This window comes from Nyctereutes procyonoides, unplaced genomic scaffold (assembly GCF_905146905.1).
Source record: "Nyctereutes procyonoides isolate TBG_1078 unplaced genomic scaffold, NYPRO_anot_genome, whole genome shotgun sequence".
Taxonomy (NCBI): domain Eukaryota; kingdom Metazoa; phylum Chordata; class Mammalia; order Carnivora; family Canidae; genus Nyctereutes; species Nyctereutes procyonoides.
The window spans coordinates 28736742-28764736 of NW_026575047.1; the positions used below are offsets into that span (position 1 = coordinate 28736742).

The 27995-nt window shown below is 38.5% G+C and overlaps 1 long non-coding RNA gene across 1 annotated transcript; it reads left to right on the top strand.

Moving 5' to 3' along the window:
- Positions 1-1025: 1025 nt before the first annotated feature.
- Positions 1026-27994, top strand: LOC129510554 (uncharacterized). The gene is made up of 4 exons (XR_008664614.1): positions 1026-1108; positions 2560-2676; positions 5591-5704; positions 26958-27994. It is a non-coding gene; the product is annotated as an uncharacterized LOC129510554 (long non-coding RNA).
- The last annotated feature ends 1 nt before the right edge of the window (position 27995 follows it).

Sequence of the window (27995 nt, forward strand, 5' to 3'; positions counted from 1 at the left end):
TATTCATGAGAGAGAGAGAGAGAGAAAGAAAGACAGAGACACAGGCAGAGGGAGAAGCAGGCCCCATGCAGGAACCCTGGCGTGGACTTGATCCTGGGTCTCCAGGATCACGCCTTGGGCTGAAGGCGGCGCTAAACCACTGAGCCACCTGGGTCTGCCCTGTAGAGAGTTTTAATCTGAAAAATCAAAGTGATATAACCCTTATGCAGCACCCCCACCCCATTGGGAAAGAAGGTCATTGTCTTATAATTCTGAGGAAGCTATAAGGACATAGGGCTGGAAGGGATGGATGGTCCTATGGGCTTTGTACACAGTTCTCCAGGGGTTGGCAGTCTACTTGGGGACTTTTACCATATCAGGTCCCCTTAGGGAGTGCCTGATTATCCTGTTTCACTTGGGCTGGGCTGTGATCACTCTAATGTGGACTAACCCAGGTGTCTTCATACTGCCAAAGAATCTAGAGACCGCATGGTTCTATGGCTGCCTGTGGGAATTTGAAGTTCATCTGCAGCTTTGCCAATCACAAGATGCAATAGAGCATTCTTGGAGCAGTGGGGCTGAGTAGAGCTGTGAAGGAAAGATGGTTTCCATTCAGTCTGGATGCTAGTAATTTTTCCTACCTGTGCTAGTCTTACCTTGGTACCTACTCCCTCACTTGTTAGATATCTGAAGGTTCATCTTCCTCAAATCCTTTGCCCAAACTTAAGATATATGTGACAATATTTATCTATAAGAAGGAAAATCATAATGAAATTAGAGCTCAAGTTTTGCTATGCATGCAGCTGTGCTATTAATTTTGGCATTTCAGCTTTATTCGTGAACCACTTAACACCCCACACAGCAGGATGTTTTGGGTGCCTATAATAACATTCATATAAGGAAAACAATTTAAATATCAGCCTAATTCATATAGATTAACTTAGTTCAAGTATAATTTAGTTTTTTTTTTTAAATTTGTGTTACAGAGTTATTATTTTCTTGGTAAAATAAATGTTTCTTCTTACTCTTCCCTAGCTGCGGAGGGAAATAGACAAGATATGGTCATCTGGAGCTTCCATTGCCATCAATGAAAAATTCTAGAAGCTATTATTTAATGAACTAGTTTCAAGTGAGTGGGTTATTGACTAAAGGAGGAATTGCCTTTGGGGAGAGATTTTAGAATGTAAAGAGTTTAAATCTGAACTGGGAACATGAGTGAGAAAAACATGACTCTAGCTTGTTGAACACGTTAGTGTTAGGTTGAGGTCAGTATGTCATTTGTGACCCTACTGAACAAAGGATATGAGGAAAAAAGAACTAGCATTCATTTTTATCTATTATGTGCCAGGTATTGCACATGGTATTTTGAATACATTATTTTTCTGAGATTATGTTTAAAGCTAAACTCTATGTTGCCTCACTTATTCTATTAAGCATAATAATAGGATTGGCATTATAGAATGGTAAGGTAACATATGTGGCCAACCTTTGGTGAGATGTTCATCTTCAGTCTAATCGATTATGGATCAGAATACATAACTATGGCAGAAGCCCATTGGTAGAGACACCACTGTGGGCAGAGGGACTGGAATGAAGGCATTTCTAGAAGAAAGAAAATTGTGGTGAGCTCACAAAGGCTCCAAAAGGTGCCTTCTAGAGTAAATCTGGACATGGCTCTCTCTAGTCCTTAGTTTCTTCCTCTGTAAAATTGGGGTAATAATAGGATCTTCTTAGGATCACTGTGAGGATGAAGTGAGAAATATAAAATATTTTAGATAATGATTATGTATAACCGACTCTTTCCAGTCACACTTAAACCAGCTAACTTTTGCACTTTCTTCAGTTTCTACCTGAGCCATCACTTCTTTTAAAAAATCTCTCTTAACTCCCAGATTCTAGATTAGTTTCCCCAATAGGTGCATTCCCATTTGGGCCTTGTCATTACACAACATGATGCTTATCACACTCTACTATAATTGTTTGTTCAATTATCCACCTTATGATGAGTATCTGAGCACTGTAAGGGGAAGGAATAAGTCTTACCCACTATTTTATCCCCATCACCCAGAACAGTGCTTAGTTGACACTATGAACTTGATGAATAATTGTTTAATAAGTTGAACTCTTTTTTTTAATATATTTTATTTATTCATGAGAGACACAGACTGAGAGAGAGACAGAGGCAGAGACACAGGCAGAGGGAGAAGCAGGCTCCATGCAGGGAGCCCGATGTGGGACTTGATCCAGGGACTCCAGGATCACACCCTGGACCGAAGGCAGGCGCTAAACTGCTGAGCCACCCAGGGATCCCCCAATAAGTTGAACTCTTAGCATCATTATCTTACCAACTTGTTATCATCATTTTATAAATAAGGAAAATGAATCTTGAAAAAGTTAAGTAACTTACTATAGTTTACATCTTGAGTAAATGGGAGGGAGAAGGATTTGCACCCAGGGGTCATGAATCCAAAGAACGTGCTTTCTCTACTGTGTCATGAGCATTTCTTTCTATGTGCTGAGTGTAACACTATATATTTCCATATTATCTCATTTGGACTCTACAACAATCTTTTGATGCAGATGTATCAGTTTGCCATATGAAGAAACTATCTTGAAAAGTTACGTGCCCAAGGTTGTGTTTCACAACTGAGATCCAGTCTTCCCTACCCTGAGAAATCATCTGTGATCATGAGTTAGGTAGGTATCCGACAATCCCCAACAGCCAGATCGGTAAACCCCAATAGTCAGATCCAACATGAAAGATCACCAGGCCTAAATGTATCAAACTTCTCCTCCTGAAATGTTCTGACAGGCTTTGTTGAGCTCTGGATTTTGCCTTGCTTTCCTGTCTCCCAGCAGCAGCACTGTGCTATTCCAGTGAGCTATTTATAGACCACCTGAACTATGTTTCAGTATAGTTCACATGTGTCTGTTGCAAAGTATTGTGGGAGTAATTCCTGTTTCAGTGGCCAGAGAAAATGCAGGGGGCAAAGGAAAATAAAATAGCTGGAAAAAAAAATACACTGCTTAGGGTGTGTGAAATCTTCATAGATGCATTTTTCTCTTTCCTCTTTTTAACATTTCTACCTAGTAACTGAATGTTTATTAAAACACTTGGCAAAGAGAATACCCTATTTAAATAACGCTCTTTAGATGATATGCTATTTTATAAGTATTGCACAAGCTTCTTTCCAAACTGCTTCTTTTCATGGTTAAAGGAAGGAAGATGCAGCACCATAGTTTGAAAAACAATAAAGAGCTAGGAAGCATTTCCTTAGCAGTCGGTTCCTATTATGCCAGCTGTCTTCTCTTCAGCTAGTAAGAAGCAATTGGAAGTTGTAAAATAATTATCCGTAAACAATAATAACCATACTATTGTACATCAAAAACATCATTGGTTAAGAATGAAATAGTGGGATGCCTGGGTGGCTCAGTCAGTTAAGTATCCAACTCTTGGTTTTGGCTTAGGTCATGATCTTGCAGTTGTGGGATCCAGCCCTACACCAGGGTTGGTGCTCAGGGTAAAGTCCGCTTCAGGTTCTGTCTCCATCTCCATCTGCCCCTCCTCCTGCTCTTTTTCTCTCCCTCTCAAATAAATAAAATCTTTTAAAAAAAGTAATGAAATAATGACTCCAGCTCATCAATGCTGATCTAGTATAAAAGGCTAAACTAAAATCTAAACCATCATTTCTCTAGCATCATAAAGAAAAAAATAAAAAAGAAACCACAAAATCCTGCTTTCAAATTGTCCCTTAAGAAGAAAACAGCCAAAAAAAAAAAAAAAAGAAGAAAACAGCCAAGACACACACCAAGCTCTCCGAATGACATTGCTCACTGACATCAATGCAGAGGAAAAGATTCCAAAACAGGGTCACGGAGACCTGGGGTCTTGGTCAGTTCAGGCTACTATGACAAATACCACTGACTGGGGGCTTAAACAGCAGGCATGGCTTTCTCGAAGTTCTGGAGGCTGGCTGGAAGCGTGAGATCAGGGTGCCAGCATGAGCGGGTTCTGGTGAAGGCTCTCTTCCTGGTTTGCCATCCTACTCACAAGGCACAGAGAGTAATCCTGTTTCTTCTGTCTCTCCTTATAAGAGCATTAATCCCATTCATAAGGGCTCCATCCTCACCACCTAATTAACTCCAAAAAGCCCTGCTTCCAAATATCATCCCACTGGAGACTAGGCTTCATTGTGTGAATTGTGGAGGGACACAAAAACTCAGTCCATAGCAGCTGAGATCTAGAACCATCTTGGACACCAACTTGTTCTGTCACATCTGTCTCTGGGCTGCATCCTCACCCATAGATGACTTTTTCCTTCTCTTAGAGAGTGCTGAAGTTCTGAAAGTAGAAACAGAACTATAAACACTGAGGAATAAAGGACAAGGGGGAGTCTCCAGGGCAAATGGGACTTAAGGTGAGTGGAAAGTCATGCCCCTGGGAAGAAGGACCAGCACGTTAGGACTGCACCTACAAAGAGATCTCCTTCTAGAGCACCAAAAAGTAGTAACAGAAGTGTCAAAAGAGATTCAAAGAGACCAAAAGGGTCAGGAGGAGAGTTCGGAGAAAATCAAAGAACCCCTTGGCTTCCTCTCCTAATTTACCCTCTACAAAGGCTGCACATACATTTTTCTATCACCCAATAAGATTATGTCACTTCCCTGTGCAGAATCTTTCAGTGGCCACCTATTGGCCTCAATATTAAAACAAAACAAAACAAGAAAACCTACTACATTTCTTACGTGTAATTCCCTTTTTTAAAAAGATTTTAATTATTTATTTATGAGAGAGAGAGAGAGGCAGAGGAAGAAGCAGGCTCCATGCAGGGAGCCTGACGTGGGACTCGATCCCAGGTCTCCAGGATCATGCCCTGGGCTGAAGGCAGTGCTAAACCACTGAGCCACCCAGGTTGCCCTCTTACATATAATTCCTTACCTTTGATTTTAAAATCCAATAATCTCTGAAATCCAGAGTCTCCTCCTACATATTTGGGAGCGAAAGTTGGTCTAAACTAACATAAGATTCTTTATCTTCTTTCTTTCTTAAGTGTGACTATTCAGCATCAGAAATACTAATGGGATTATCACAGGGCACTACCTCAGGCTCTGCTGGGAGATATATGATACACACAGTACAATTACTGTATTATATCCTAAAATCTGAAAAATATAATTCTAGAAGTACAGCTTCTAGGTTTCTGGATCACAGATGTGGATACCTATTTTCTGATCAAGATAAACATAGTCCCCAATGGCTAAGGTCTTGCCAACTCACCCTCTACAACCTCACCCATCTATCTCCCCCAGGATGTATTCCAGACATTTTGAGTCTTCATCATTGCCCTGTGCTACAGTTTTGCACCTCACTATGGCTTTATATAAACCTTCCCCATGGCACAGAGGATCTTTAACTCACCTCTCATCTAGAAAAATACTCTGCACCTTGCAAAGCTCATTCCAAAGGCTCCTTCTGTAAAGCCATCCCCAGCCTGCCCTAGTCCCTGACTCTTCTGTGTCCTGGATAGACTGAACAACCAACTAGCTCTTCTGTGTACTTAACTATATGCACATTATAGAATGGACCATGTTGATTGTGACCATCTGTTTACAGGTCCAATGTTCCTCCTCTGGGCTGTAGACCCTTGAAGGGTAGGAGATCCCTTACTGATCTCTCACCTAACACCTGGAAGAGCTCCTGGAACTAGGAAATGCCTGGCAATTTGAGGTAAGCACTCAGTAAAAAGCAATCCACCAGTCTAACACACTATGGAAAGATGCATCAAGGTCATTCTGATACAGGACAAATAAAGAGGCTGAGAAGCAAAGGCAGAGCTCTCTAACTTCCTTCCCAGAGCACAGGACTCCTCATTCTCCTGGCATGTATGCAAATTAGATCATTCCTCAGGAGCTGGGATAGAAAATATTCAACTACTTTTGTGGCCACAGTTCTGAAATACAAATATAGCCAGGGTAAGCAATAATCACCAGAACAACGATATTGGCCTAGGGTGTCAAGGCTTGCAAAGGACTTTTATTTACATTTTCTCATTTGAGTAAATGCTCACAATAACTCTACTGTATAGTAGATGCCATTATTGTACCCAATTAATAGATGAGGAAATGAAGACTCAGGAAGAATAAGCACTAGCAGTAAAGGCACAAAAGTTAATTGAAAATAAGTTGGGGTTAAAAGTAGATTTATGGGGAAAACAATCAAATTTGAAGGAGAGAGTATTGGTCAAGGCCATAGGCAAAAAAAAGGGGGGGGGGACTTAAATGTCAGAAAATAGTGCCATACTGATGGCAGGAAAGGGGGGTATGGTTCTATGCATAGAAGGGTCTAGAGCTTTGATACTAAGAAAGAGAAAATAAGACCACCTGGCTGGCTCAGTTGGTACAGCATGTGACTCTTGATCTTAGGGTCATGAGTTTAAGCCCCAGGGTTGGTATGGGGCCTTCTTTAAAAATTAAAAAAGAAGAAGATGAAGAAGAAAGAGAAAATGGTATAATTGCATTAGAAGTGGCATTAGAAAAAAAAAAAAAAACCTGGTTGAGGGCTCCATGGCACCACAAAGCTAAAGTTGATGAGACTTATGATTTCCTTTAGATTAAAAGCAATATTATCACTATCATAGAAAATATAGAAAAACCAGAAAAAATGGAAAAAGAGGGACATTCTTTAAAACCAGTCTAAAGTTTCATCATACAAAGTTGTCTTTCCAGTTATTTATAATACAAATTTTTATTTTAAGGGATTTTTAAGAAGACGGATGTTATCTGTTAACTTTCCCCTCATCAATGAATGAGAATAATTATTTTCCTGCACTCTTGTCAACATTGGATATTTTTATTTCATTTAAAATACCAGATAATTTAGTGGGGAATCTCTGAAAGGGGAAAATAAGCCTTCCCTATTATTTTCATTTGCATTTATTTGGTTAGTTGGGAAAGGTAAAAAAAAGTTTCTAGTCATTTATCAATATACTTCATATTTGTATTTTGCCTATTTATATCTTTTCTCCATGTATTTACTGGGATTCTGGTATTTGTGTAATTGAATCTATATGAGTTTTATATTTATTAAAAGAAGTTACTCTTTGTCAAACTTCCTACAATACCATCTCTAGTTTTGTTGATTGCTTTTTAATCTTGGTTATTTTTTTTGATGTATAAAAGTTTTAAATTTTGATGTAGTCATATCTATCAATCACATCCTTAGTGATTTATTCCATCAATTCTAAGCTTGGGAAACTCTCCCCCTCAGGAGGTTTGATAAATATTCGCATCTATTTTCTTCCAGATTTTCTAACAGTTAAGGTTTTAAAATATTTAACTCTTTAATCCATCTGGAATTTATTTTGATGTTCCTAGTGAGGTAAGAAATGTTCAAAATTCTTCTAAAAAATAATAAAACACTTAACGCCTCACATGTTCAGCTGATATTAGCATAAACCTTGAAGGCCAAGTAGTACCAGCTTCAAAGGCTGCAAATTTCTTAATAGAGTTTAGGATTTTCCCCCCTTAATAGCACAGTGTACAAAATACACACACTTGCCAGTCATTGCTCCAAGTGAGTTTATCAGCAAGCTGCACACCCAACATATGGTCTCTTTTTCATTATTAAGAAAAGTAAGTAATAAATAGGAACTGGGGCTCCCACCAATCATTAGCAAATCCTCCAAAGAAAATTAAGCACATATTGGAGTCTTGTCCCCAATGGACTTGTGCAATCTCTCCGACTGAATCATTTCACCAAAGAAAACTTTCCTTCCTTCCAATCACAGCCTCTAGTTAAAGTACATGGTGACTCATTCCAAAGAGCACATGCAGAAGAAACCAGAATACACGCGTTTGATTTCTCTCCATACTGGGGAAACATTCCTGTCTCTCCCTGCCTTCCAGCCCAAAGGCAGCCACGTCTGGAGCTGCACTGAAAAAGATTTGTGGCTTATTGTCCTGATGGATGCCAGAGTAATGGAATGGCTCTGTACTTTGTCCTGGAAAGGCAGGCCAACAAGGCATTGTGCTATTGACGGCTTGCATTATAATGGAGAAATATTAAGGGGATATTTCAATAGTCACCCAGAGAAGAAGCAATGATTATAAGCATGCCACAGTCTGCTTCCAAGGAGAGTAGAAGGGACATAACAAAAAGGGCAGGACAGGGGTGGAAATGTTCAGGGAGATTAAAAAAAAAAAAAAGTCCACTCAGAGAATACAGGTTAATGCAAACCCAGTTTGCTAGCTTGGTTCTCTAGAGAAGGGCAGTAACGATTCCTGGTATGTGAACTCCACAATTACAGCATTATTAATTTATGCAGCTCTGTAGACCACACATGGGACTTCATGGTAATTAAGTTACAGATAAAGTCAGGTTAGTTTCCTTCTGAATATAAACAGTTGTGTTCTGTTTTACACACACACAAGGAAAAACTGGTGGATTTTTAACCAAAGAATAGTGTCTAGTAAACATATATTGATCCTGAAACTGTCAGTAATTCAATGTCTTTAAAACCAAACCAAACAAAAAGGCCACCTAGCAATAGATTTAGCAGAGCAGTAGAATAGTGGAGAATTTGCCAGTAAACCACTCAATGATAGTGAGTAGGGAGATTGGAGGCAAGTGACTTGATGAGTCCCTCCTATGAGACCTACATTAGCAATGTGCAAAGGCTGGAGCAGACACTGGAGACAAGGATAAAATCCATTATCATGGTCACCTGGAATGATCAGAAATGGATTAAACCAAGACATAACCCTTAAAAAGTGGCATACACTGAACCTAGCAATTTTACTTCTAGGAATTCATTCTTAGTATATAATCATTGTGATGACTAAATTTTGGGATGTCAACTTGACTGGACACAGGGTGCCCAGATATTTGGTAAAACATTATTTCTGGGTGTGCCTGTGAGGGTGCTTCTGGATGAGATTAACATTTGAATTTGTAGACTTAAGTAAAGTAGACTGTTTTCCTCAGTGTGGGTGGGCCTTTCCCAATCAGTCGAAGGCCTGGATAGAATTAAAGCCTAAGTAAGAAAGAATTCTTTCTCTCTGTCTGTCTTTGAGATGGGACATCAGTCTCCACCTACCTTCAGACTCAGACTCAGACTAGAACAACTTCGGGTCTCCTGGTTCTCAGGCCTTTAGACTTAGATTGGAACTATATCATTTGCTCTCTTAGGTCTTCAACTTCTATAATTACATTAGGAAATTTCTAATTTTCTAAATTTCTCCTGCTCATTCTGTTTCTTTAGAGAATCAAGACTAATGCAATCATGGATGTGTGCAGAGATCTTGCTATGAAGATGTTCATCATAGTACTGTTTATAATAGCAAAAAAATTTTTTTAAATTTACAATTGACCCATCTTTTCATTAGACATTTTACTGTGAACAAGTCTCCATTCTATAGATATATATCTGTGGACCTTTATCTTGAATGACTACAGAGTCTTCCATTGACTAATACATCATAGTGAGTTTAATCAATATATGCAAGAATTTTAAAATGATGTTACAGGGCAGCCCAGGTGGCTCAGTGGTTTAGCGCTGCCTTCAGCCTAGGGCCTGATCCTGGAGACTCGGGATTGAGTCCCACGTTGGGCTCTCTGCAGGGAGCCTGCTTCTCCTTCTGCCTGCGTCTCTGGGTCTCTCTCTCTCTCTCTCTCGAATTGATAAAATCTTTTAAAAAATTTTTAAAAAAATTAAAATGCTGTTACATAAGCCCTTTATTAGGTTCCCTAAATTGAAAAGAGTGTATAATTGAAAAGACTCCATAAATATTGTCTGTTTCATTTTTATTTTCTGCTTACTGAATCTCTTAGGAGTACCCTCTTCAGCAGTTCCAACAAAACTCTTACTCTTATTTGTTTTATTATCAATAAAATGCTTACTCATATGATATTTTTATTGTATCTAGACTGTCACTTAAATGATCTACTTTTATGTCAGATTCTCAAATTCATATCCCTGAGTAACTCATATATCACATATATGTGCCAGGTACATTTCTCAAGGTTGTAAAAAATATATACAAAAGAAAAGCATGTAGATGAAATTGGTACACCTCAAGAAAATGTTAAGACACTGTGTCAGTTAGTTACCTACTGCCTCATAACAAATTACCCTAAAATGTAGTGACTTAATGCAACAAACTTTTATTATCTCATAATTTCTTGTGGGTCAGGAATCAGCCATGGCTCAGCAAGGTCCTCTGGCCCTGATCTCTTACAAGGCTGCAATCAAGGTGTGGACCAGGTCTATACTCGTCTTAAAAACTCAAATGAGATGTCAATCCATTTTTAAACTCATTCATATGGTTGTTGACAAGATTTAGGTCCTCATTAGTTCTGGCTCTGAGTCCTCCTCTCATCCTTGTTTGACTGGAGGGGCAGTTCAGAGCAAGGCAGCTCGATTTACCATACTGAGAAAGTGGGCGTGAGAGGAAGCACACATAAGACAGAAGTCATAGTTCTTCATAGGTAGTGTTGCCGTATTAGCAAATAAAAATATGTGACACTCAAAGCATTTATGGCTTTAAATGTGCACATTAGGTTACAGGAATGATCTCAGAACTAGAAAAAGAAGAACAAACTAAATCCAAAGCTAGGAGAAGGAAAAAAATAATAAGGATTAGAGCAGAAATCAGTGGAATAGAGAATAGAAAAACAAAAAAGAAAGTCAACAGAACCAATAGTTGGTTCTTTAAAAAGATTAGCAAAATTGTCAAAACTTTAGCTAGATTAACTAAGAAAAATAGAGAGGAGACTCAAACCAGAAGTGAAAGAGGGGACCTTCCAACAAATTTTATAGAAATAAAAAATTTTAAGACAATATCATGAACAATTGTGTACCAACAATTTTGATAATCCAGATGAAATTGACAAAGTCCTAGAAACACACAACATACCAGGCTGAATCGTGAAGAAATAGAAAATCTGAACAGACTTATAACTAGTAAGGAAATTGAATTAGTAACCAAATACCTTCCAATAAAGAAAAGCCCAGGACCAGATGGCTTCACTGGTGAATTCTAGCCAAACATTTGAAGAAAAATTAACACCAATCCTCCTCAAACTCTCCAAAAAAAATTGAAGAGGAGGAACACCTCCAGACTCACTCTATAAGGCCAACATTACCCTGATACCAAAGCCAAAAATAATATAAGAAGAAAAAAAACTATAGACCAATATCCCTTATGAATATTAATGCAAAATTGCTCAACAAAATACTAGCAAATATAATTCAACAGGCGTTCAAAGGATTATACACCATGGCCAAATGGGATTTATTCCTGGAATGCAAGAATGGTTCAATGTATAAAAATCAATAAATGTAATACACCACATTAACAGTAAAAGGGGGAGGAAAAGAACCACACCATCATCTCAATTGAAAAACATACAGAGAAAACATTTAAGAAAATTCAACACTCTTTCATGATAAAAAAGAAAAACACTCAATTAACTAGGTACAGAAGGAAACTACCTCAACATTATAAAAGCCATATATGAAAACCCATGGCTAATATCACATTCAGTGGTAAAAACTTGTCCTCCAAAATCAGGAACAAGATAGGGAAGACTATTTTTTTTAATGATTTTATTTATTTATTCATGAGAGAGAGAGAGAGAGAGGGAGAGAGAGAGGCAGAGACATAGGCAGAGAGAGAAGCAGGCTCCTTCTGGGGAGCCTGATGTGGGACTTGATCCCAGGACCTCAGGATCACAACCTGAGCCAAAGGTAGACATTCAGCCATTGAGCCACCCAGGTGCCCCAGGGAAGACTATTTTGCCACTTCTATTCAACATAGTACTGGAAGTCCTGTTAGGCAAGAAAAAGAAATAAAAGACATTCATATTGGAAAGGAAAAAGTAAAATAGCCTCTGTTTGCAGATGACACAATCATTAACATAGAGAACCCTAGAGATGTCACAAAAAATTGCTGAACACGAAGTCAACACACACAAATTAGTTTTGTTTCTATCCACTAACAATGGACAACCTGGAAAGGAAATTAGAAAAACAATTTCATTTACAATAGCATCAAAAAGAATAAAATTCCTAGGAATAAAATTAACCAATAGATCATCCAGTTAAAATTAAATTTTGGATAAACATTGAATAATTTTTAGCTCAAGCGTATCCCAAATATTGCATGGGAAATACTTACACTAAAAAATTGGTCAGTGTTTATCTGAAATTCAAATTTCTTCTATAAAAGGCAAAATGTATAAAACCCTATTTTCATGTATAATTAAGAATGAATTATTAGTAACTATAAGTTATTTAAGGGTTACAAAGACTTGTTTTTTATGAACTAGAAATGGCAACAGTTTTAATGTACTGAAAACTTGAATTTATTACTCTACCATGCCATCTGGGTACAAAACTTAAAAGTTCTTTTAGAGAATTTTCTTTCTCTGAAAGAACTTATGTAAATAATTGAAATTCCTGTAATTTAAAAGGACCAACTGTCTTCATCCATGGCGTATCAGCATTGTCTTAAATTGGTTATGGCTTTCAGTTCCTACTATCACTGACAGTTAAAATGATAAATTACTGTAAGTTTAGGAATTCTAATATAGTTTGTTATGGACTCTGGTAAACCCCAGATTGTATAGCAATACACATATCTCAAATATATTTGAGGACAGATGGGGATAGAGGAATTGAATGAAGGTGACCAAAAAGTACAAACTTCCATTACAAGATAAGTAAGTACTGGGAATATAATGTACAACACTATGACTATAGTTAACACTGCCGTATGGCATATTTGAAGGTTGCTAAGAGAGCAAATCCTTAAAGTTCTCATCACAAGAAAAAATACATGTTTTCCTTTTTTAAAAAAATCTATATGGGGTGATGGACGTTAACTAAGCTTATCATGGTAATTAATTCATGATATATGTAAGTTAAATCATTATCTATATGGTTTAAACTTATAAAAGGCCATATGTCAATTATATCTCAATGAAACTGAAAGGGGGATAAAACATCCTAAGATTCTCGCTTCCAGGAACTAAATGTTGGCACATAGTAATGCTCAGATATTTGTTGATGTGTTGAATAAATGTACTAAGTGCTTTATGCATATTTTCACATTTAGTCAAATAACATTTATAAGTAAGCACACTGAGGTTACAAGGGTCAAGTTATTTTCCCACAGTTACATACTAGGACTGCAGCCTCCAAGTCTCCAATGCCAGAGACCCAACTAGCTCTTCACCACATACTACACGGCCTTGTTTTCATGAGAGCAAATGCTAAAGGCAATGGCTATGTAATCTAACACTCACCCTTCTGTTGGTATGTATTCCTAGAGTGTAATCTCTGTTGTCATAGATTTTTTTTAAATTAAAAGGTAGGATTAAATGGAGTAGAGGGTTTCTTAGCCTTCCTAAGAAGACTATGCTGCATAAGAACCATACATTTAGTGGCCCAGGTGCCTTTGTGTATCTTGGAATCATTTCATCATTCCATAAGCAGGTATGTATTAAATATTTAATATTTGTTAATGTTAACATTAACATGTTGTAAATTAATATTTGTTAATTAACAAATATTAATATTTGTTATATGTTGGCATTATGCTAGTGATTGAGGAATAGGACCAGAAATGTTACCTTCAACTGACCATACATCTGGTTTTTGGGGACAGTCTGTGTTATAGTTATTACCCCCAGGATAGTTGTTTATAGCACCATTCATTTCATTATCTCAAAAAGTTTGGATGATAAGTTATATGGTCACCTCACCTGTGATAGAACATCAAGAAGCTTTCAAACTTGCTAGTAAGAGAAGAAAAATAAACATGGAAAAAAATTCACTAATCCCTTTTTGTCTAGAAGAAGGCATCTTCTAGAGTGGCTCCCAATGGTCCCTGTCTCTTGGCACTGAGGTTCTTGGTAATCTCCTCCCTTTGAGTGTGGCTGGACCTAGTGACTTTCTTAAAAAAAAAAAAAAAAAAAAAAAAAAAGAATGGAATTCAGAATGAGTTATGAAAATTGTAGAAAATGTGGTTTTTAGGGATCAGTTTACAGCCAATTAGGCCAATCATTTCTCCTCACCATAGAGACATCAATGCAAACAATATAATTAAGAATAAACAATTTCCGGGATCCCTGGGTGGCGCAGCGGTTTGGCGCCTGCCTTTGGCCCAGGGCGCGATCCTGGAGACCCGGGATCGAATCCCACGTCAGGCTCCCGGTGCATGGAGCCTGCTTCTCCCTCTGCCTGTGTCTCTGCCTCTCTCTGTCTCTCTCTCTCTCTCTGTGACTATAATAAATAAATAAGTAAAAATTATTAAAAAAAAGAATAAACAATTTCCAGGCTTATGTAGAAGCACAACAAATATGCAGTTTGTGACAACAACAAAAATATATTAATTTTCTATTGCTGCTATAACAAATCACCACAAACTTCGTGGTTTGAAAGAACACAAATTTATCACTTTAAGGTCAGAAGTCTAGAATAGTTTATTTACTCTACTACAGTCAAGGTGCTGGCAAACCTACATTTTCTTTCTGGAGATTCTAGGAGTTAATCCATTTCTGTGCTTTCCAGCTTCTAAAGGCCACCTGCATTCCTTGGTTCATGGCCCCTTTCTCCACCTTCAAAGCCAACAATGGCCAATTCAGTCCTTCCCATCATGTATCACTCTGAGCTCTTCTGTCTCCCTCTTCTACTTTTAAGGATCTGATTACATTGAATCCACTCAGATAACCCAGGATAATCTTAAGGTCAGCTCATTAGCAAATTTAATTGCATCCAACACCTTAATTCCCTTCTGTCTTATAACCTAGCATATCTTCAGGTTCTAAGGATTATAACTTGAACATTTGGGAGGCGGGGCATTATTTAGCCTACCACAACTGTGTTTCTGAAGTACTTTTTGGGGAACATCAGTACAGTGAGATAGTACATGACAAAAGAGTTCATGGGGAAATAAATATATTTGGGAAATGCAACATACTATAGCTTGGTCTAGAAACAACACAAAGAAATTTTACAGTGAAGAGACCTGGCCAGTGAACTGGAATACACAACCCACTTTTTTTTTTTTCATGGTAATAGATAACACTCAAGTGTTATACCTCTGAACTGGTACAAGATTTTTGAATTCTGGCCTCTGCTTGCCACTAGCTCACTGTGTGATCCTGACCCAGCCCCATACTCCCTCTGCTAAAGGCGGAGAGGGCATGGTTCAGATGTTCTGCTTTGATATTCTATGTTTTCTTTATAAAATGACCAAAAAGTTTCCTTCCAAACCTGAGATTCTATGAACCACTTCAGCAAATATTTATTGAACGTTACTCTGCAGGTAGGAACTGAGTTCCATTCTGGGGACAAAAAGGTAGAAAAATGAGGCCCTCTTCTCAAGGAGATAACTCTTTAGTAAGGAACACAGGCATAAAACCAAAAATCTATATGGATCTTATTTAATTTACAATGGGATTATATCCTGATAAACCTATTGTAAGTTGAAAATATCGTTAGTTGAAATGCATTTACTACACTTACCTTACTGAACATTATAATTTAGCCTAGCCTACCCTAAGCATGCTCAGATCACTTACATTACCTATAGGTGGACAAAGTTATTTAACACAAAGCCTCTTTGATAACAAAATGTTGAATATCTCATGTAATTTATTTTTTATTTTTTTTAATGATTTTATTTATTTATTCATAGAGACATAGAGAGAAAGAGAGAGAGAGAGAGAGAGAGAGAGAGAGAGGCAGAGACACAGGTAGAGGGAGAAGCAGGCCCCATGCAGGGAACCCAATGTGGGACTCAATCCCGGGTCTCCAGGATCACACCCCGGGCTGCAGGCAGCGCTAAACCGCTGTGCCACCAGGGCTGTCCTATCTCATGTAATTTATTAAATACTGTACTGAAAGTGAAAACCAGAGTGGTTGTATGGATACAGAATGGCTGTCAGTGTATTTGTTGTTGGCTCTCATGATCGTGTGGCTGACTGAGAACTGAGGCTTGCTACTACTGTCTAGCATCACAAGAGAGTATGTACTGCACGTCATAGCCCAGAAAACCAAAATTCAAAACCTGAAGTATGGTTTCTACTGTATATTGCTTTCACACCATAAGTTTAAAAATTATAAGTCAGATCATGATAAGTTGGGAACATCTGCAAAATGCATGATGGGTGCCCCAACAGAAGTAAATACAGAACACAGAGGCATCATGGAAAATGGATGCTAAATTATTATATTGGAGATGGTGGGAGGTGATGGAATTTGCATTTAAAGGACAGCAAGTGTTCACTTGGGATGGGAAGAAGTCATGAGAGATTCTAAATAAGAGAGTTATTACTAAAATTCAGAAAGTATATTTGCAATATGTTTTCAGTTGATTCAGTTGGATCATTCAAGCCAAATGACTGGACTCAGATCCATAAGAAATGATCCTTTTCCATAATTAACAGTTACTGGTCAATTTTTGCCTGACCATATCACAGAGGGCACTACTTCCTGACATCATCAAGGCCCTTTGGGAAACAAATGTAGAAAGAATTGTCCCATTCCAGGAAGAGCCTAGCCTTTCTTTGGCACTAAGGAAATAACAGATGTGATTTATTCAGGCTAAAAAATTTGCTCTAAATTATAGACCTTCCTTTGAATGTCTTAAGGGCTTTCTCATGTTTATTTTCAACAAGGGTGTATTATGTTCTCTCTGAGTCTTTTTGTCAATAGCGTGACAAAGAGAGTATGAGTGTTTGTAAATTACCTTTGCCTCTTGCACGACTGAAAAAAAAAGTCATGCAGGTTGGATATCTGTGCCATTAACAAGGATATGGGAGCACATTCATCGCTTTAATTTGGACACATTCTTTTTTACCAGCTCCATTTACAGTTGTGGGATTTTAATGGAAGGCCACCCATGTTTGGTTGTTATTGCCATTGTTTCTAAGAACAGTGGAAAGGAATCAAAAGGGCAATAAGAAAATGTGTTCTTGTATAGAAAACTCAGCAAAATAAATAAACCAATGAACATTACAATGGGAACACTTACCCAAAGAGTTAGACCTCAAAAGAAGACCTCATATATCTCCATGGAGATGGGGATAAAAATAAAACATGAGGGAGCTAACGATTCTCAAACTGCTGCTTTGCGCCAAGTGTTGTGTTAGACACTTTCTTTATTTCATCCCCAAGGCAATTCTTTGCAGTAGGACTAACTCCTGTAAATCTATCCCTAGCAAGATTATCACACAAGTCTGTAAATGCAAATAGGTTCAAACCACCATTAACGCTCTCAATGTAAACCTCGCAGACCACCTGCATCCCTTCTACAGGATCTCTAGGATGCTGGAGTGCTCCACCTAAGCTCACAGTCACCCTTCTAAAGCTCTGGACACTCCCTCCATGAGGCCTGTTGCCTATGAAAACCCTTGAAGTTGGCACCTCACCTCAGCTCCCTTCTACTGGCTCTCTCTGGAAGAAAACTGATATTCCTAACAAGCATCTCTCTCTGTGGGGCTTCCAAAATCATCAGCTCTTAACATTGCAAAGAAAAAGGGGGCCTTGTTTTCTGTTATCCTCACTACACCGTGGCCATACTGAGTTCCATGCAGAGTGTGGGAAAGATCTATGGAGGTCCACCCCCTCGCTTTGACTCCTGGGCATGTAGGTGAACCTTCAGAGCCACAATCCAAAGACTCCCTTCAAATTCTGACCGCTTCTACCTCCAGATTATACATAGCCTTGAGGCTAAGTTTAAAAACAGTCATCTGACACAGACTCCTTATAAATCTCACATCTCCCTCTCCACCCTCAGGCATCTGTAAAACCCTCTGCTCTCATTCCCCTTGGGCCAAAATCCTTCCTGCCAAATGATTCTTAGCATGACAGAACCATGAATTCATCAGATACCTCTGATGATAGATATCAAAGATATCTCTGAGTTCCAACTTTTGCTCCCATGGGATTCTAGCTATAGACAAATGAAGCAACTGAGCTTTAAAAAGGCTAATAAATTGACCCAGTGATAAAGGTTGGAACTGGAACCCCAGGTTTGCCTAACTCCAAGCCACATCATTTCAGACAATGCACTAACACAGTTTATGTGACACTCCTGCAAAAACTCTTTGGTTTCATCAAAGTTTTATTTTACTTCTAATGGTCAGGATACATCTCAGGTTTAATCTAGGCTCTCTATTTAAGATTTGGAGGTTTAAAGCCCAGATACTTCAGGAATAAGTGTTCTCACTGATTTCTTGCTTGCACGTCATCAATTAAGTGGAGGCATCCACCAAATTGATGTCCTATATATGTGCCATTTTAGAGAGGTTTTTGTTTTACCCTCTGGTTGTTTCATGGAAACTCTGAAAGGTTGGATTTCACATCATCATGGACCACAGACCCAAGCCCTGGTAGTCTATAAATATTCACATCTTTTGGAGCTTTGGGTCAGAGCAAGATGCTTGTAACTCACAAAGAAAAGACAAAAAGCCCCCAGCTCACAGCAAAGATGGCAGAAACAAGCTGATTTAGTCTGTGTCTCCTAAGAATGTGTCTCCTAAGAATCAATTTGTAATTGATATGTCAGAAGTTAACAGTTCAACTTGAAGAAGAAAGTTGTTCTGGGGAGGACAATTCTTTATCATCTACATGAGCCTTGCTGATAATATATACTTTCAAGATATTCTAGAGGCACTGCGTTGCCTGTTTCCAAGTGAGTTTCTTTGGTTTTCAAGAGAAAAGGAAATTTTTCTGATTTTATGAACTAGGCTTCCCTTTGTTTCCTTGGAAGCCACAGCTTATTGGAAAGGGAATCCTGAATCCAGCAATCCTGAGAAATACTCTTCAAATCCAAGTTAAAGCCAATTAAGTTAAATCCTGGTATAAGACTTAATGCAAGAAGCCAAAGATCCCAACCTTGGGGATCCAGACCACGCTTTGTTAAAATGAGCTCTCAGAAAACACCTTTTTTTTTTTTTTTGAAAACACCTTTTTATAGAAGAATGTTAACTAATAGTTAAAAAAGGAAATACTATTTGTCAGCTGCCAATGAAATCATTGATAAGGGCAAGGATTATCAATGATACTAAGACACATAGGTGAAAGATTGATGGGGAATTATATATTGACCTGATAACAAAGTTTTATTCACAGCCTACATGGTTGTCACAAAGGCAATGTAACTTGACAGGGGTGAAGCCAACCTTCCACCACCTCACTTGTCTCCCAAGGTTATTAAGTGTACAAGACATGGTATCATCCATGACACATTCTTACCAAAATGTTTACCTTGGATCTACTCAATATTCAGATCTAATGTTCAGTCTATTCAAGAGGTATAGCAGAACAAGAAAGCTAACACCGTGAGGAAGCAATCAGACAATTCAGAAAGAGAAACTTTCAACATGACAATGAGCCCCAGTTTCTTGAAACTCTTCCACAAGTCAATGTCATGAGAGAAAAAAATAGAGGGGGACCTTACTAGATTAAAAAATATTTTAAAAACATAAAAAACAAATGTGATATAGGGATGTTGATGGGATCCTCCTTTAAACAAGTCAGCTGTAATAGGCAATTATGGAAATCTGAGCATGAACTAGCTATTTAATGATTTGAGGAAATTATTATTAATTGTATTAGGTGTGAAAATTGCATGACTTTTATGTAGAAAAATGACCTTTACTTTTTAGAGATGTATGCTAAAGTATTTGTGGCTGAAATGAAATTATATCTATAATTTTCTTTAAATTTCAGCACAACCATATACATATGACCAATGTTGTGGGTATATGTGGAAAAGGTAAACAATTCTTAAATCTACATAATGGGGTCAGCCCCAGTGGCTTAGTGGTTTAGCGCTTCCTTCAGCCCAGGGCGTGATTCTGGGGACCTGGGATAGAGTCCCACGTTGGGCTCTCTGCATGGAGCCTGCTTCTGTCTCTGCTAGTGTCTCTGCCTCTCTCTCTCTCTCTGTCTCTAATAATAATAATTTAAAAAATCTACATAATGGGTTTATGAGAGTTCATTATATTTCTCTCTACTGTTTGACTTGTCAAAAGTTGTTTTTTGTTTTTTGTTTGTTTGATTTTAAAGTAAGATCTAGACCCCAGGTGGGGCTTGAACTCAGGAGCACTTAGAAGGGCTTTGGGCTCTGGAAGAGAGGCATTGGAGTTCCAATGAGACTCTCCACCTGTGGTCACTTTGAAAGTTCAATGGACACATATTAGAAGGTAGAGGAGAAACAGTAGAGTGTCCTTCAAACTGAAAAGGCACTGTGAGACCCAGAAAAATGAAACAGATGATACCATACTACTTACACAGTTTCATTTAAGGTAAGTTACTGTCTGAGAAATGGGGCAGGTGATGATCCAGTCATTCTCCACAAAGTCAGGAACTTAGTCCACAGATTCCATAGAGCAAGGGGACATACAGAGGTCATTTTGGTGAGGTCAAATGGTTTAAAATGTAACAGATCTCATGGCACCATCTGTATGCCACAGCAAGGGAGGGAAGAAATTATGTTATCTCTATTATCTAAACAAGTTTAGGGAAGATCAGAATGAACCTTCCTGCATTCAGGTCAAGGCATACATTACTTCCAATGGGCCTGGAACATGTAGCCCCAAGGGAGGTCATTGCTCCGGCATGAAGAAGATAGAAAGCCAAAGATAGAGTCAGTGTTGCCTGCATTCCTACATCAAGGAATCCTGGAATCCTGCTGCTCTGAGAGCCTCCAGTACCAAGCAAGCCCATATCCCATTCATTTTAAAAAGGAAGAAATGAGCACCAAAGAGATAAAGTGACTTTCCCAAATCACACAGCTAACAGATGGGTGATCTAGGAACAAAAATCAGATTTCCCAACATCTCCTCAAGTGCATTTCCACTGTACCCAGCACTCAACGGCCCTGTAGCCTCTGAGGCTTTGGGTCAAGGTAGGGAGTGGGGCCAGACCTCTAGAAGCACTGCCCTCAGACTCACCTAGACTCACTCAACGTAGGGTCGGAGTGCAAGCACTTGCTAAGATAGTGTATAACAGTGTAAAAGGAAGCACACAGCACATGAGAATGCTCACCCACCAGATAAGGAAGAGCAACTCTGAAAGCCCGCCTGGGATTTCTTCCTCCTAATGAGAGAGTGAAACACAGGCTCTGAGGTCAGACACAGCAAAATTCAGCCCTCCTTCCAGGACACTCACTTGAGTTCCCCACTGCCAGCTTCTTCATCTATAAAATGGAAACAGTAATACAAAGGGGGACCTGGAAAAAAAAGGGGGGGGGACCTGGACAATAGCCAAATTGTGGAAGGAGCCATGATGTCCTTCAACAGATGAATGGATAAAGAAGATGTGATACACACACACAATGGACTATTACTCAGCCATCAGAAAGGACTAATACCCACCATTTGCTTCGATGTGGATGGAACTGAAGGGTATTTATGCTGGCTGAAGTAAGTCAATTGGAGGACAATCATCATATGGTTTCACTCATATGGGGAATATAAGAAATAGTGAAAGGGATTATAAGGAAAATGAGGGGAACTGAGTGCGAAAAATTAGAGAGGGAGACAAACCATGAGAGACTCCAAACTCTGGGAAACAAACAAAGGGTTGCGGAAGGGGAGGTGGGCAGGGGGTGGGGGTAACTGGGTGATGGACACTAAGGAGGGCACTTGATGGGATGAGCACTGAGTGTTATACTATATGTTGGCAAATCGAACTTCAATAAAAACAAATTAAAAATAAAAAAAGTGGGACCTGGGAAAAGAAACTGCCTATTACAGAGGATGGCACGTAGTAGATGTTAAATAAATGCCATTTCCATCTCCTTGCCTTTCCCTTAACCAAACAAAGATGATCAGTGTAATGAAAAAAAGATGCAGCATTGTGTACCTTACTCCTAGGGTGATCATTTCAAAATTTCTGCTGTCCTGCTGTGGAAATTTTCTCACATTTTCTTTGCCTAGAGAAACATTTGGATATCAAAATATAGACCTATATTATTATTATTAGCTCAGGAAACAAAAAAAAAAAAAGAAGATCTTCATTCTGTGGCTGCAATAAAGGTTTCCTTCTCTAGCGATAATCAACTCTGCATAATTAAAATCGCTCAGACTGCTGAACTAATTTTCAGACGGAGGTTTCTTCCTGTAGCAACACTTACAAGCAAAGTTTCTACTGTGAATGAATTTAATCGTGAGTCTAATTACAATTTTAATGAATATCTCCAGCCCTGCATGTAAACTTGCTCTCCAAGGCTTTGCTATCTCTGAGAGTATTTTAAGGTCTTTTCATTTTTAATATAAAGGAATGTGTTGGCAAAACGAACATGTAGAAAAGAAATATTCTTTATGGTTTAGTTTGGTTTTGTTTTGATGATCAAGTGAGAAAATGTAAAATGTCTACTGTTTTAAAGAGACTTTTCAGCATGGGTATTTCACCTTTAGTCTTTGTGTGAAGTGTTCTCTTTACTTAAGGATGGAGAGAGCAGTTTGCAACACTTGCCTTCTGTTTGCGATTTGGCATGTATTATCTCATTTTGTGAATGTCCAGAAAATTAGAGTTCCAGCTTACCTTGGAGCTTCATCTATTCTGGAAATTCAGGACATTTTATAAAGAAGTAGAAAAGAGGAGGGAACGTAAAAAAAAAAAAAAAGGAATTTCTTTCCTTAAAAATACATTGTAAAGGGGGCACCTGGGTATGTCAGTCGATTAAGTGGCTGCCTTTGGCTCAGGTCATGATCCTGGGGTCCTTGGATCAAGCCCCATGTCAGGCTCCATGCTCAACAAGGAGCCTGCTTCTCCCTCTGCTTGCTGCTCCCCCTGCTTATGTGCTCTTTCTCTCTCTTTCTTTCTCTCTCTCTCTGTCAAATGGAAGAATAAAGTCTTTAAAATACATATATTGAAAAAGATATAAAACAGCTAAACTAAGTCACTCAAGTAATCAAAAATACCTTTCTAAGAAAAAAATGAATAAACAAACAAAACTCTACTTGATTAAAGCCAGCATTTTTTATAATAGGGACAAACTGGAAACCACATAATATCCAACAACAGACCATCAGTGAAATAAATCATGTGTTTGAAGACTATTTAGGAACATGATTTTTTTTCTCTTTTTTAACTTTTTATTACACAAACAATGCATATTCATTTAAGAAAAATCATCAACTATAGGTAATTTAAAATACTTTTTTTAAATGGCACCTACAATATCACAACCTAAAATTAAATATTGTTAAAACAGATATTTATATGAGTATATACTGTAGTAATATATATATATATACTCTATAAAATACATACACATATGTACGCATAGGTACATCTACACTACACAAAAATGGTCTCATAGTGCATTTACTGCTCTGTAACCTGCTTTTATCATTTAACAGCATATTGTAAACAACTTTCCATGTCAATAATTATGTTTATGCAGCATCAAACAAACTGCAAGAGCAGAACCGCAAGCCCCCCCAAGCCCTCCAGACCACCAGATTATATTCCTGTTTCTATCCCTTCTTGAGGCCAAGTGGTTTGGAGCCTATCCTTTGCTTTCTTGTCCCCTCTGCCTAGAAGCCCCATCCCCTGCCCTTTTGTCTTCATCCCTTAGGCTGGTGGAATGCCTCTTCTTTGCGTTGCCATAGAACTGGGGACTTAGGGACACCTGGGTGTCTCAGGGGTTGAGCATCTGCTTTTGGCTCAGGGAGTGATCCCATGGTCCCAGGATCGAGTCCCACATTGGGCTCCCTGCATTTTAAAAAGTAAAGGAGTCAAGAAATGTAGCACTGTGTACACTAAGCTTTCCATAGCAATTGGTATTAATCATCATATCATATGTAAATAGAGACATAAAAGTACTTGCTCAGGACTTGGAAGTGGAACAGTCTACTACTGCTGATGTACATCAGGCTCCTGTAGTACATTTATGTAGTTTCTTTATTATATAGACAAATTTAACCTCATGAGTAGTCTGTTATGTATGTATTTTTTATTCCCAATTGATGAAGAAAATGCTCACCCAAAAATTCACACAGCCTTTACATAGTGCAATAAGAATTAGAATCTAGGTTTTTCTGGCTCCAAATTTGACATCAGAAGACTTCAGTTCAAGTTCAGACTCTATCAGTTACTAGTTTTATAGCAATAATATCTGACACTTCTACTGCACTTTCTGCATGCCAAGACCTGTCCCAGGAATAGTTAAAACTCATTTAGTTATCATCATAAGGCTTTGAGAAAGGTACTATCATATCCATCACCCCATTCTATAGATGAGGAAACTGAGAGACAGAGTTCAGTCACTTGAACAAAGTCACCCAATAAATAGGAAGTAGAGAGACTTGAATCTACTATGTAGTTCCAAAGTCCATTAATTGTATTATTATTTATTAATCTGTGCCCTAGAACTTGTGTAAGATCCTTGTTCTATCTATCTGAACTTTAGGTTCCTCATCTCCAATATGAAAATTATATAATGTACTATTAGGGATTTTTATGAAGATTAAATAACATTATACAGATGAAAGGTATTTGTTTGTTTGTTAAACATGCAGTACCTTAAAATGAAGGTTTCTATATGGAAACATTTTTGTATTTTGAGCAACAACTTAAGCTCATAAAATGAATAAAGGATCACTCCCTGAGACTCCCTCTGTCTACGTCTCTGCCTTTTTCTCTGTTTCTCTCATGAATAAATAAAATCTTTTTAAAAAAATAAAAATAAATTTAAAAAAAGAACTGGGGACTTACATCTAGTAGACTCTTGTTCAGTCAGCTCAGGACTCTTGAGTTCATGAGAAAACTAGCCCAGGACCCTGGAGAGAGAAATAGAACAGAGACTATGGGGAAAGAAAGGAAGGAACCGACCTTCATGGTAACTAGAAAGTCCAAGTGCTGATGTTTTCACCTGCGTTATCTTTTCATCTTCCCACCAATTCTATGAGTTTCTATGAGCAGCTCTGTCCTTATCACTGTGGAAACCAAATAAAGGTTTAAAGGGTAAAGGAATAAACCCAAATCACTTTGTAACCTCACTGTAACCTCTCTGCCACCCGCAGAGAGAGCACTGTAATTTGCAACACTGAACCCCCACCTCTGATACCACCAGGAGCTCTGCCCTGCAGCCACTGGATTCTGGATACAGCTGTGCCATCCTCACAGCATGGATTCTCTGGGACCCCACCTTTGGGTATCACTAGCTTCTAGACTGACTGGCAGTCTGCAGATAGATTTTTGTTCATGTGAATAAACCAAAGCTATAAAGGAGTCTGGGGAAGAGACTTTGGGTTTCTACCTTAGGAGGAATGGACTCTACAGAGTGGAATTCCTCACCAGATGAAGAGTGAGTGTTCAAGGGTGTTATATGTACAAAAAGAGTAGGTAATGTTTACCGTTGTAGGAAAATTCCTAAATAACTCATCTTCCAGAAAAGACTCCTTTGTGGGGAAGCCTGAGTGGCTCAGTGGTTGAGCATCTGCCTTTGCTTCAGGGCGTCATCTTGGGGTCCAGGGATCGAGTCCCACATAAGGCTCTCTGCAGGGAGGCCTACTTCTCCCTCTGCCTATGTCTCTGCCTCTCTCTGTGTTGCTCATGAATAAATAAATAAAATCTTTAAAAAAAATAAAAATAATTTAAAATAGGACTGTTTTGTGTATTTTCAAGACAAGTGTTAATTCTATGTTACAAGTGAAGATGGCTGAACCTCGAAAGGTTTATGATCTCTGAACTGCCTACATCCTTAAATTTGGGAAGTTTTATTCTAGAAAATCAAGGCTTTTAATTTTAAGCTCTAACCACCTCTCTTGTGGACTTGAAGCATATCTAAATCCCGCCCACTAGCTTCTCTGTTTAACATGATTGTGTGCTGTTGAGAGAAACAGTCTTTTCCAAATCCTCCCACTCCTTCCTCCTAGTGTTTATCTTCATCCTGACTTTCCCTCGCCACGCCCCAAATAGCCACATGCGAGGGATCATTCTAGAATACACGTGAGGAGTGCAGACCGCACTAAAGTATGGCAAGGACATGGGAAGTTCCTTCTTTTATTTTTTTTTAAAAGATTTTATTTATTTATTCATGAGAGGCACACACACACACACACACAGAGAGAGAGAGACAGAGACACAGGCAGAGGGAGAAGCAGGCTCCATGCAGGGAACCCGATGTGGGACTCGATCCTGGGACTCCAGGATCACGCCCTGAGCCGAAGGCAGGCACTAAACCACTGAGCCACCCAGGGATCCTCAGGAAATTCCTTCTTAGACATATCTGTCCTTCCAGGACCCTAAAAATTCACAAGAATGGAAAAATAGCTGGGGATTCAAACCAGGTCTAGCTGGGTACGTGCTATAGTATGAGGGGGAAAAAACAGAACAGAAATGAACATGCACAATGGCAAAAACACTTTCAAAAAGAACTTCCATTTTATTAAATCAGTTTGCTGCTCTCTTAAAATCATAAATTCTAGGAAGAAGCCAGTAAGTTGTTTCTGGATGAGATTTTGATTCTTTTAAGGGTGAATGTGAGCATAATAAAATAGAGAAAAGAATAAATTAAGCTTTCCAAATCTAGTAAAGCTGGGGAAAGCGAAAAACACAGCAAAAATGCAGAATGATTTGACCCCAGTCAATAATGTAGAAAATTTAGATGGGATTAAAAAGTATATACAAGATAAAAAGTACCAAACATCACTAATGTCACAATTTTCCAAGTGACCAAGATCCTATTTTATGTATAATTTTTAAAAGTCCACAACTGTCATGTATATGGACAATGAGAGAAGCCCAGCCATGGCTAAAAAGAGGTGAGGGGTTTCATGGAGAAACTGAACAGAGACCAATCATAAGGTCCAGATGGCATAAATCCTTAGGTCTTAAAAAAAAATTAGATAATAAACCTATTGAACTGTTGCCATTTTCTTTATAAGTCAAATAGCAGTACAATCCCTAAATGCCTTTCATATGAAGGATTTTTGTTTTGTTTTTCTTTTCCAGTCTTTTAATACAGGTTGAAGAAAATTTTTCCCGAATGAGATACAGTACTTGCCAATAACCAGCATCCATCCGAGATCCAAATCCAGAAAAATTATACAACTTAACATGCAGTCAGGGTAAAGCTTCGAAAAGTGATAATGAGATTCCTCCAAGTTGGACCCGTTTCCAGGTTCTCAGGGAAGGCTGCTTTACCATGCGGTGCATCGTTGGCTCACACGGAAGAGTGTACACAGGACAACATTGGCTGGAAAGAACCGGGCTTGGTATCAGGAGATGTGGGGTCAGTCCACTCTCCCCATCCACGAGCAGGGCGAGATTAACCTCTCTGTATTTGTCATCCTGAACTAGCCCGGAAAATGAGGCCTATTGCGCCACTCACATGGAATCTGAAAGTTATAAAATGCCATCAAAACACAAGCTAATGTTATCATTTTTTGTCTGTTACTATTCTGAGAAAAATCCTAAGATTCTGGGAGTAATGAAAATGATTTTTCCCCATGCCAGGCAATCTAAAACTTATGCTGGAAAAAATATGTTTTGAAAGTATAAAAGATAATACCGATTACATTAATGGTAAATTTAAGACATCATAGTGGAGAAAACTATCATTGATTATTTGCTGTGTGCCTGACCCTATGCTTAGAGCTTTATGTACATTACCTGCGTTTTCATCCAATGAAGTGGAGTGATAGCCCAGCCCCATCCTTGCAAAGGGAGTCTCTCTGAGACTGAGTTGCATATCTAAGATCGCATCAGGGGGTGGGTGGAACAGGTAGGGCCCCCCCCCAGGGTGTCTGCATCCAGAAACTGCCCATTTCAGTGATTCCAGGCCCTGGCACAAAAGACAGAAAGATAAACAATGCCAACAGAAGGCAGTGACAACAGGAGAAGCCCTTATACTGATCATGGAAGTGGAAAGTCAGTTAAAACAGAGAATCAGAAAAATGATCCCATATAAACTTTAAATACTTTAATTTAAAATACATAAATATGAATTGTTTAATAAAGTCAATGTTTGAAAGTTGCTTAGAAAAGGAA